Source organism: Gymnoscopelus microlampas (assembly GCF_963454915.1).
Source record: "Gymnoscopelus microlampas genome assembly, chromosome: 20".
In the NCBI taxonomy this organism is placed as follows: Eukaryota; Metazoa; Chordata; class Actinopteri; order Myctophiformes; family Myctophidae; genus Gymnoscopelus; species Gymnoscopelus microlampas.
In genome coordinates, this window is record NC_139957.1 from 8,157,322 (window position 1) to 8,169,933 (window position 12,612).

At 42.3% G+C, this 12,612-nt stretch overlaps 1 protein-coding gene across 1 annotated transcript in view; it reads left to right on the top strand.

Moving 5' to 3' along the window:
• alk (ALK receptor tyrosine kinase) overlaps positions 1–12,612 on the top strand; it is a 197,895-nt gene that overhangs the window by 46,243 nt on the left and 139,040 nt on the right. The window contains exon 2 of the mRNA XM_084045875.1: positions 7,047–7,178. The gene's annotated coding sequence lies outside the window, so the exon portion shown is untranslated. The remainder of the gene's footprint in view (positions 1–7,046; positions 7,179–12,612) is intronic.

Here is a 12,612-nt window from a genome sequence, read left to right on the forward strand (position 1 = left end):
TGCCCTCCTAATACGCGAGGGGGGGCGTGTTTTTTCAATTACTTTTTTCATTTATTTAATCATTTCATTTTTTTCATTTTCCCAAAAAAATATTAAAAATAAATGAAAAAAGTAATTGAAAAAACACGCCCCCCTCACGTATTAGAAGGACAATATCAGTCACCAGAACCAAGGACGGGTGTTTCTGATGAATCTAACATGTTTAAAATGGAGTTATAAGGGGTTATATAACCTCCTAACTACAATTATTATAACATTTTAGTTAGTTACTTTGTAGATTTTTTTTATTATTGCAAAACATACATTAACCACTCCCACCCTATGCTATTTGAAAATAGCCGATCTACAGCAGATCGATACAGATCTATAAGATTGATTGATTGATTTATATACATTTGTATACATTCGAGAACTTGTGAAATAGGACCTTCTGCTTAATGATTAGTACTTTCACTTTTGGTACTTTAAGTACATTTTGATGCCAATACTTTTGTACTTTTACTTGAGCAAATGTTGAATTATGGACTTTTACTTGTAGTATTTTTGACATTGCAGTATTGATACTTCTACTTAAGTACAAAATGTGAGTACTTCTTCCATCACTTTCTCTAAGCTCTTTCCAAAGCCTCTGCGTTCAATTACAATTTTGAGGTACTTTTATTCAACTACAATTATTTGAAAACTTTAGTTACAAGTTACTTTGCAGATATACATTATTACATCATTAAACATACATTAACCACTTCAGCCCTATTTTATACATAGGCTATTTGAAAATAGCCGATCTACAAGCTCACAATGCGACGCATTGTGAGCTTGTAGATCTGCTATTTTCAAACATTTTAGCACTCTTACATTTGGTACTTTAAGTACTTTTGGATGCCAATACTTTTGTGCATTACTTACATTTTGAATTATGGACTTTTACTTTTATTTACTAGTATTTACTAGAGTATTTTACTAGTATTTCTACATTATACAAAATGTGAGTACCATCACTGTCTCTAAGTTGTTCCCTCTGCCTGTGCATACCCTCCTCCTCTCTAAAGCCTGTGCGTACCCTTCCCCTCTCTGCATGAGGAACCAGCAGAGTTCAGCCTATATGCTAGTGCTTGCTGAGTGCAAAGTGTTGTTGGGTAAAGACTGCGGTCGATGGAGCTGCTGCTGGTAATTGCAGACGCTTTGTTAACGTGATGGTGCTGTGACTCTCTCTCTCTCTCTCTCTCTCTCTCTCTCTATCGTGACGTCTGGCTCTGTCTCTCTCTCTGTCTCTCTCTCTCTCTCTCTCTCTCTCTCTCTGAGTCTTTCTCTCTGTGACTGTTTCTCTCTCTCTCTCAATTTGTCGTGATGTCTCTCTCTCCCTGTCTCTCTCTCCGTGTGTGTGTGTGTGTGTGTGTGTGTGTGTGTGTGTGTGTGTGTGTGCGCGCGCGTGCGTGCGTCTCCCTCTCTGTGTCTGTATTGTCTGTCTGTCTGTCTCTCTTGCTCTCTATTTCTCTCTCCTCTCTCTCTCTCTCTCCTCTTGTCTTCCCTGCATGTGTCTTTGATAGCATAATGTATTCATCATAGCATGTCTTTGGCGCCTGTTACACTGACCTCAAAGAGACGAACCCGGGACTGCTAATGCACAATTTTACATAAAATGAATGAACGCATTAATATGCGGATACATAATCTGATTGTATTGTCGGGTCCCTTGTCGGAACAACTCCGCTCCTTCTGTTTGCCCTTGTTTTGAACTTTGACCTCTGGTACTGTACTATCAGTATGCTATTAATAAGAGGACATCAAGTGCAGAAAACTGTGGACTTTGAATGGTGTAGTTAGTTATATAACGTTGCTGTCAGGCAGAGACCTTGTATCTCCATGTTTCACATGTACTATATTTTTATTAGTGGTGCCAACCGCTCTACATTTGACCGTGTCTCCGTGTCCGTCCGTCCGTATGAGCCCGGGATGAGCACGGCAAAGAAGCAACACATACAAACACGCACACACACACACACACACACACACACACACACACACACACACACACACACACACGGACTTGGAGATTGCCTATGCCTTCTCTCCTCTCATTGGCCACACGTGCCACTGGTTATCAAAGAGGGGTCCAGGGACCCCCAGCGTATGTTATGTCCGTCCGTCCGTATGAGCACGGGATTTTAAACAGCTATAACTCCAGTTTGCAGCATGCCACCAAGTCCAAATTTGGTATGTGGACTTAGACCACCAATAAGGACCAGCATTAATTGCTGAAGCCCCGCCCCCTCTGTCTTCCCATTGGCTGGCCCTTAAACAACCATAACTCAAGTTTGCAGCATGCTACGGAGTACAGATTTTGTACATGGACTAAAACCACCAATAGGGACGAACTGTAATTACTTAAGCCCCACCCCCTCTGTCTGCCCATTGGCTGGCCTTTAAACAGCCATTATTCCAGTTTGCAGCATGCTACCAACTAAGTACAAATTTGGTAAGTGGACTCAGACCACCAATAGGGACGAACTGAAATGAGTTAAGCCCCGCCCCAAAGGCACCGCTTCCTTCACAGAGGGTGTGATTTTTTCTTTTTTCGTGAATGAATGCCCTACTTCATCATGCAAGAGTGTCGCGCAGTAGTAGTGAAAATAGCAGATCTACAAGCTCAATCTGACGCGTTGTGAGCTTGTAGATCGTAAAGCGCCTTTCCACCAGGTTGCGGGTTTGAATCCACCGCTGTGCATTCGCCCTTGTTGAGCGTCTCTAAACGAACACAACTGGCCCGTATTTGTCACTGCACACACACTCCTACGGCCTCGGGCGGCACCTGTCAGCAGGGAGTGCTGGGCGGGAGGAGTAGGACGAAAGGCTCTATACTTCCTCCCGGTGGGGGCTCCTCAGTGGCAGGTGACACTAGAGGCTATGTGTGTGGGGAGGAATCAATTGGCATAACGACTATGGCAATTGGGGAGAAAAAGGGGTAAAACGCAAAAAAAGACCAAAAAAAATGCTTTGATGGAAAAGGAACGGTTTTGGACATCCGAGGTCAGATCCACCCGACAGCGATGCGATAACATAAGAGGGGAAGCTTCCATAGTCTCAATTTTGAGGTACATTTACTTTACTGGAGTATTTTCAATTGTCTTTACTTTTACTCCTACTCCACTACATCTCAAATATTGTACTTTTACTCCACTGAAATTATTTAAAACTTCAGTTACTACTTACTTTGCAGATATAAATCATTACATTAAACATGCATTAATTACTTTAGCCCTGTTTTATACATAGGCTATTTGAAAATAGCAGATCTACGAGCTCACAACTGTAGCATCGTGACACGTTGTGAGCTTGTAGATCTGCTATTCTCAAACATTTTAGTACTTTTACTTTTGGTACTTTAATACATTTTGATGCCAATACTTTTGTACTTTTACTCAAGTAAATTTGTAATTCCGGACTTATACTTGTAACAGAGTACTTCTACATTGCAGTATTGATATTTTTACTTAAGTAAAACCTTTGAGGACTTTTTCCCACCACTGCATAAGAGGAACATAAGGGGAAGCTTCCATAGCCTCATTAACACATCAACTGTTAGTTTGATTTGCTCTCGATTACCCCTGCTGTTGCTTTGAAGGACTCCAACACCATCCCACTTCTGACAGCACAACTTCCTCTTCACAGGGAACAAAATCTGCATAACACAGATCAAGGGCGAATAACAGTAAATGCGGCCAATGGCGCGCGATAAGAATCACTTCTCCTTTTTTTTATTATTATGAAAATGGGAGAGAGAAAAAAAATGTGTGTGTGTGTCTCTTTTTTTCTGTTCTCTTTATCACGATCGGTTTGGGATGATGAACTCTTGCAGTCAGTTTTCACCACCTCAGCTCCGAGATAGCAGCCACTCTGATTTGCATACATATGCAAATATCCTGCGTTCACATCTCAGTTGTTCAGACCGATGCTATCGAGTGGGGTGTGCGTGCCTGTGTGCGTGCGTGTGTGCGCACTATACTTGTGAGGGCTTAAATGTCCCCACGACTACAGTAGAATTTGATAAATAGACATTGTGACACATCTGACATACTTTTACAGTTAGGCCTACAATTTCAAAAGATTCAGGCTATAGGCTTACGCAATTCAACATACAGGGTTGAAGTTATACCGAAAATAGACGATCCACAAGCTCACAGCGCTTGTAGATCGGCTATTTTTGGCTTAAAGGTTAGGGTTAAAAATGGCAATCAAAAACATTAGCATTCATAAAATGATTGTACCAAAATGTTCATGTCCTCACAAGTATGCAGTAATGGAAACTTGTCTGCGCGCGTGCGTGTGCGTGCGTGTCAGTGACATACTCTCTCCCCTTGTGCCACCTACAACTGTATCTAGGCCATTGTTTGGGCCTCGCGTGTTCCTTGTCTTATGGTAATGTACTGTATGCAAAACCACATGCTCGTGCAGTCCCAGGCCGCTTGATTTATGAGCGGACAAACACACCCCAGAATGTCACATCTAGGGGTTTTTACAGACAATGTTTATTCTCTCCTTCGCCCCGCAACCCAAGGTGAATGAATCAAAACCAGTCGTGCAACGTGGATGCGGCGCGTAGAAAGCGGAAATACAGCACACCGTCTCTGTCGGGTGGAAACCTCATATGTCCAAAAACTGTAACTTTTCAGGATTCAAACGCAAAAGTAGCAGATCCGCAAGCTCGAAACGTGGCGCGAAGCGACGCGTTTTGAGCTTATGGATCTGCTACTTTTCTAATGCTTTGGTGTGACACTTTAGTTAGACCCTCCAGAAAAAACACGGGCAAAAATCCTTGATTATGTGGGCTAAAACTCTTGATTATGTGGGCTAAAACTCTTGATTATGTGGGCTATAACTCTTGATTATGTGGGCTATAACTCTTGAGTATGTGGGCTAAAACTCTTGATTATGTGGGCTAAAACTCTTGATTATGTGGGCTATAACTCTTGAGTATGTGGGCTAAAACTCTTGATTATGTGGGCTAAAACTCTTGATTATGTGGGCTAAAACTCTTGATTATGTGGGCTAAAATCCTTGATTTCGCGATGAAATATGCATTTTTTTTTGCAATTTTATGCGGTAAAATTGCGGGAAGTTGCGAAATATGCGGAAAGTTGTGAAATATGCGGCAATATGCGAATTTTTTGCGATATGCGAAAAGTTGCGAAAAATGCGAAATATGTGAAGTTGCTAAATATGCGGAAATATGCTATGCTATGCGAATATTATGCGATGCGATGCGCATATTATGCGATGCGATGCCATTTTGATGATTATGCGGTAAATTCTGCGATCGCATAATCGCGATTTCTGGAGGGTCTATTTAGTATGATCAAGCAGGGCGTTGATTTACGAAAAAACACACAAAGTTAGAATATGGAGATAAGAGGTTTCTGCCTGACGGCCACGATATTGTATGCAAACTGTGTCTTCCTCAAGCCATTGCTCAGTGTTGTACACCATCTGCACATTCCGTAGTCTCAATAAGGAGACTTTTTCAATGGACTCTAGTTAACAGCGACTCGCAGAGGGCTCTGGCCCCTTGCACTTCTAAAGTCACTTTTTTTCTTCTGTATTTGCATTCGCCGTACGTTCTTTCGGTATATGCAAATCTTCAGTCACTAAATGCTTGCTTCAGCGTGGTGAAAGAAAAAAAAATACATGAGGGGGGAAAAAAACTGAATGATCAGCAACTCCTTACAGAATAAGTACCATTGCACACTGTCACCTCTTTGGTTTTTTTTTTTTCCGCTGGTCTGTCCTTTTCACTTTATTCTTGTCCTTTCTTAACGGTGACCAGGCAGGCATCCCTGTTTTTTTTGGCCAAGGATTGTTCCGGGGTTTCAAGCTGGGTGTCCCGACGAATATCTCGTCTCCGTCGGGTGGAAGTCTCATACAGTATATGTCCAAAAACTGTTACTTTTTAGGATTCAAAAACGGCAAAAGTAGCAGATCTACAAGCTTGCAGATCTGCTACTTTTGATACCTTTGTGTGACGCTGCAGGATGATCGAGTAGGGCGTTCATTTACGAAAAAACACTCAGATGTTTCGGGTTTTCAACATTTACGACCAAATTGTCCCGATTTTCACCTCAAGTTAAATATGTTTCGAGTGCTTACTGTTGGCTACATAGACGTTTATCATGTTTGTTCGGTTCTGTTGAAAGGTTTCGGTCACCAGGTGCACTAAGTGCTAAACTATTTGTCCCCCGATCCTGATGGAAACAACAAAGAAACCGTCAAAAGTTTTTTTTTGTTGCTTTTTTAAGTCGGCTTTAACCAGTTAAACCCCAACATCCGTGTTTTGGGGAAAGCTTTCGCAGAAAATACAAGCTCACTGTGAGCTTGTAGATCTGCTATTTTCTGTGACGATATTTAATGTACTGTAGAGCGAAAACAGAAAAGACACTGGTATAGAACCCTGAGGGACTCCGGTCAACCATATAGGGTTTAAAGGGATATTTCACTTTCATTTTATCAGACACGCCCCCTTCCTATACAAACCCATTGTAACTTCAAACTCCATTTTAACCATGATGGATTCATCGAAAACACCCACCCTTGGTTCTGGCGACTCATACCGCCCTCCTAATACGTGAGGTGGCCATGTTTTTTTTAATTTGTTCTATTGTATTTCTTTTTTTTTTCATTTTCCCAAAAAAATATTAAAAATTAATTGAAAAAACACGCCCCCCTCACTTATTAGGAGGGCAGTATGAGTCACCAGAACCAAGGACGGGTGTTTTTGATAAATCTATCATGGTTAAAATGGAGTTTGAAGTTACGCTGGGTTTGTGTAGGAAGGGGGCGTGTCTGATAAAATGAAATATCTAAATACTGAATCGAGCAACTTAAAAACTGTCTGGGGTGCTCCCAAAAGCCTGAACAGACGATAAAATGACCAAAAATAGCTTTGAAAGTGAAATATCCCTTTAAGTGGTTATGGGTCCTGGGTTTTTTGTTGTTGAAAATAATGGTCGCTGTGTCCTTTTCTTCTCTTCCCTCCCTTTCCTCTCTGTGTCCAGAGTCGTCTCAAGCCCCTAGCATCACTCTGGAGGGCTGGTACCACTGTCACCAAGGCCCCGCCATCCCCCTGGACAAACTGTGTGACTTCAGGACAGACTGCCCGCACGCTGACGACGAGGGGGACACATGCCGTAAGCGCTCGCCGCAACACACACACACACGCATCTAAAAACACTGGTTCCCAACCAGGGTTGCCAGATCTGCTTATTGTAATTTCCCTGCAATATTTTTTTTGAAAATAGCCGATCTACAAGCTCACACCGTGTCGCATCGCGACGCATTGTGAGCTTGTAGATCTGCTATTTTCAAATAGCTGATGTATATGTTAATTATTATGTTGTGGCCCATAGTGGCTTCTTTTGGGCTGGTTTTCCAAGACCTAGTTGCTTGTTTTTTTCACAGAATCTGGCAACACTGTTCCCAACGTTTGCATGATTTACTTTCGGGTTTTTTTTTTTGGGGGGGGGGGGGGGGTCGGGGGCAGATGACAGTGAAGTGACAATTTAAGGACTTTCAAGACCTTTTTAATACCTCAAAAAAGAGAAGAAAAAGACCATCTGTGCATCAAACGTAATCAACAAACTATAGTGTAAGAACTGGTCAAACATTGGCCAAATTGTCAAATAATATTAGAGTCAGAAATTGTGAAAATAGCTGATCTACGAGCTTATAGGCTATTTTCAAAATATTTATCTCTAGAACCAAGTCAAACTAAATTAAATGCCTCAACTACATTCTACAAGCGCTTTTCAGGGGGGGGGGGGGGGGGGGCAGTTAAAATCTGATTATTTTGGGGGGTCACGACTTAACGAATGAGGTGTGAAGTCACAGTCACTTGGTGTGCTAAGTACTAAATAATTGTCCTCCATCCTGATGAAAACAGGAGGTGGAAATAAAACATTTGTCAAAACAATGTCAAAGAAATTGTCCCAAGTAGTGACGATTTCAATGTTCTCCAAATTGGATTTAAGTGGGGAGGGGGGGGTTGCAGTGGCTCAGGAGGTAGAGTGGCCGCTTGGGAAACAGAAGGTTACCAGTTCGATCCCGGGCTCCCCAAGAGTTGGTTTCAAAGTGTGCTTGAGCAAAGACACTGAGCCCCTAATTGCTCCCAACGAGCAGGTTGGTACCTTGCATGGTTTCCTCCACCGTCGGTGTGTGCGAGAATTGGTGAATGTAATGCACATTGTGAAGCGCTTTGGATAAAGGTGCTATATAGATTTATTTATTTACCATTTAAGTGATTAAGGGTCCCGGTTTGTGTTTTTGAATATACGGTCCGGTTTGGCGTTTTTGAATATACGGTCACCCTAGGGGAGAATGGGCTTCGTGTCAGCGCCGCAAAGCATGCGAAGGCCGCTCACATGCACCCAGGGGGTCCGGCACATTCGGCGAAACGGCCGAGGAAGCAGAGTTGATGAACCATAGCTTGTTTTAACCACTTAACCACTTAAGCCCTACATACTTTGCCGTACGCCGCATAGTGAAAATAGCCAACCTACAAGCCTATAATGACATGACCAATATGGGAACACCCGGTTGAAAGTGGCCTTAATGAAGCTGTAGCACGCTACCTAACGCTGCAACTCGCACGTGTGTTCAGTTTGAGCGTTCCTGACAGAGCGACGCCGGCGAAAGTGGCGCCGAGGCACAAAATAGAAGGGACGGGCGGAGCTCTTGCTTGGCTTTGCATTTCTCACCCTTGACATATTTTCCAACGGTTGTTATTTCCATCTCTCTGCAACATTTGTTTGCTGCTTTGGTTCCGTGACTTATAGGAAGAACAGAAAGCCAAGCATATATGCTGACATCTTATTTACCACCAAAGGCCCCCAAGCGTGCGCACGCGTGCGTGCGTGTACTGTATCTCAGTGTCTATGTATTTCAGCATTGTCTGCACTGCTGCTAGTACTTGTGCAAACGAAAAGTGTGTGCGTGCGTGTGTGCGTGTGTGTGCGTGTGCATGTGTGTGTGTGTGTGTGTGTGTGTGTGTGTGTGTGTGTGTGTGTGTGTGTGTGTGTGTGTGTGTGTGTGTGTGTGTGTGTGTGTGTGTGTGTGTGTGTGTGTGTGTGTGTGTGTGTGTTAAATAGCTCCATATTCTCATAGCACCTATAGCACTGTATGAATTGAAATTCATACAGAATACAGTATAAACAAGTGAAATTGGAAATGGTGACACAAAGAAATGGGAAGACACATTTTCACCTGGAACACTACAACAAACACCGACAAATGGGTTCTTTCACAACTGATTCGATGAAATTTCCACCGCACCTGAAAATGTATTTTCATTGTGTTAAAGAGTTGAAAGAGACAGGGTGAGCCCTGCTATTGAACAGGGGTCTGCTCATAATTCCAACGTCCCATTATTCCGAACCATTGAACAAACACTATAGCAATCATTACTCTCAGAATATAGAGCTTTGACTTTTTAACGGAAAACTTTTTTTGTGAAGAAGTATCACTTACCCTACCTTTTAAGTATAAAGTAGGTCTTGAGTACTTAAAAAAAAAAAAAAACCCTGACATGAAGTGGGTTGGTGAGATTCCAGGACATGAATGGTAATGGCCGAGAGTCTTCCAGCCATATAGGAATTAATTCACGCGTGGCCACAGTTCAAGATTAGCCTCCCGTGTGGCACTTAATAAAATGATGGCTGCTCCCTTGAGCGTATAGGTTTGCTAACCGTGGTGGCTGAGAGATAAGAGGCTAACAAGGAGGTGAAAATCCCCCCCCCCCAGCCCAACGATTTCAATTGCTTTCTTTCAATCGGTGGAGGAGCTATCAATGCTAATTGGTCCACGAGGATGGCCCTTGGGGGGAGATCACCTCCGTTGGAATGCATTACAATGTGCGCGTACGTGTGTGTGTGTGTGTTTGTATTACCATACTTGTGAGGACCAAATGTCCCCACAAAAGTATAATGCACACAGAAAAATTTCTGTGTGCATTAAAGTTTCTTTAAAAGGCTATATGGTTCCACAAAGAACCATCAACGACTACCCATTTGATCTAGTGGTTGTTCATGTTCCTCATCTAGTTCCAGAGAACCGTTTTGTTATGGCCAAAGTTCTTTGAGGAACCTTTAAACTCTTAAACCACGTCTTAATAGGCAGACATTCATCGAAAATAGCAGATCTACAAGCTCACAAGAGCTTGTAGATCTGCTATTTTCGACCAACACATTTCAGCCGGTTGACGAAGTTCACGCGGTTTAAGGGGTTTGTGTTCTTCATAGAACCATTCGAATGCATGGTTTTGAAAGGTTCTTTCTGGAACCAAAAATGGTTCTTCGATGGCATCCCTCTGAAGAACCAGTTTTGGTTCCAGTTGGCACCTTTACATTTTCTGTGTGTAGAATATGAGAAATAGATATTGTTTCCTGGTCCTCACAAGACATAATGGTTAATGGTAATGGTTGTTTTATGGTAAAAATAAATAGAGATACGTTTACTATTAGAAAAAGATTCAGGTTGGTGTTAGGATTACGATCAGACATTTAGAAGTTAAGTTTAGGGGTTTGAATTACGACCTGATGTGAGCTTGTAGATCTGCTATTTTTCGGCTGTAGTGCTGAATTGATATTAAAAAAATGGTGTTTGTGATATCGCTATCCTAGCATGTTGATGTCCTCACAAGTATGGTAATATACAAACCGTGTGTGTGTGTGTGTGTGTGTGTGTGTGTGTGTGTGTGTGTGTGTGTGTGTGTGTGTGTGTGTGTGTGTGTGTGTGTGTGTGTGTGTGTGCGTGCGCGCAGGAATTCTTTAACAGAATTAATTATCAACCGAGTAACAAATGCATTGGACATAGTATGTGATCGATCTGGTTTTCCCTGAGATGAGACTATAGCCATTAGCAAACAAACTTCACATCGTGTGAACAGACCTTGAATCTAACTCTCTCTCTCTCTCTCTCTCTCTCTCTCTCTCTCTCTCTCTCTCTCTCTCTCTCTCTCTCTCTCTCTCTCTCTCTCTCTCTCTCTCTCTCTCTTTGCGACAGTCAGACTTTTGAGACTTTATTTTTAAAACGGCATCAAGGAAAAAGATCCATAACTTTGCAGGGGAACGAGGAAAAAAAATCAACCTAGTTCTAGCGTCTACCCTGTGCTCGCGAAACGGATGGCTAATGGCTTTGCCGCCGTGTGGCGTAGCAACAAGCCTTAGCAACGGGTATATTAATGTCACCGGCAAATCACAGGCTGAATTTTTTTTTAAAATGGAGGTCACGTTAGACGAGCCGTAGGTGGTCCCAGGGTGACATATCTTCAGTCCCGTGGGGAAACGGCTGAGATCCCTGCCGCTTTTTTTCCCGTACGTTTGTTCGTCGTCTTCTTCCCTAATGACGGTGTGCAGAGAAGCATGAAGGCCAACTGTCAGTCTCTGGGAATCAAGGCCTTTCTTTCAGTCTTTCTCTCCATCTCTTCCAGAAATCAGAGGATGACCTTTTTTATCATTGATGATTGAGTGCAGTGGGTCAATGATCCATGTGTTCAATTGTCTGTTCATGCCGCCTCTCTTATTATCACATTCGCTATTTCTCTTTTTCTCGCTTCACCGTCTCTCCCTCTCTCTCTTCCAAACACATTTGTATGGTTCTTTTCAGTGGTGTAAAGTAACGAAGTACATTCACTCAAGTACTGTACTTAAGTACAATTTTGAGGTACTTTTACTTTACTGGAGTATTTCCAATTGTCTATACTTATTAGAGCTAATTAACACTTAATTCAACACAAAAATATATATGTTAACACCACCTTTAACCCCACGTTTTGTACAATTTCAGAGTTACGCAGTTTTAAATTAACCAAATCAACAGCTTTTGATCTATTTAAAGTACCGAGGCACACAAGCCGTGCCAAGGCTTGTTCATTGTGTTTCAAGAGATGCTTGGTTTGTGTCTGGCCAGCGGAACATGTGACGTCTATAGAAAAAGTCCCCCCAGTCTTCTTGTCGTCACTTATAACTTGTCCAGCTTTCATGGTGTGCGCCTGAGTGTCTCCACTTGATTTAGTGTTTTGAATAAAATTCCATTTAGTTTTGGTCATATTTCCGTCATCTGAAATGTTTTACTTTTAGTCTAGTTTTAGTTGACGAAATAGGCTATCATAAGGTTTGAATCAACAAAATCTACGTTTGATTTAGTTGACAGAAACATTACGTTGGCAGGCCACGATGGCGTCGTAATGCCTGATTTAGACTTGTGCGTGCCGACAATAGCCGATCTACAAGCTCACAACACATTGTGCTGCGACGCGTTGTGAGCTTGTAGATCTATTTTCTGAGTACGAAAACCAAGCATAAAATCTGCTCCAGTGGTACATTTACATCTAGTTTTTATTTGTTGACAAACGATACAGTATATCTCCATATATGGGCACAAAAGAGACAGACAGACGGGTACAACGGGGGCAAAGTCTCTGACACTGTAGACCAGTGGTTCTCAAACTTTTTCATGTAAAGGTCCCCTAAATTGACACTTATTAGCCCGCGGACCCCCATTTGAAAAGATAAAGCCAGGGACCCCCATAAGAGAAGATTTTTACGGCTCTCTAGCAGTGATTCTCAA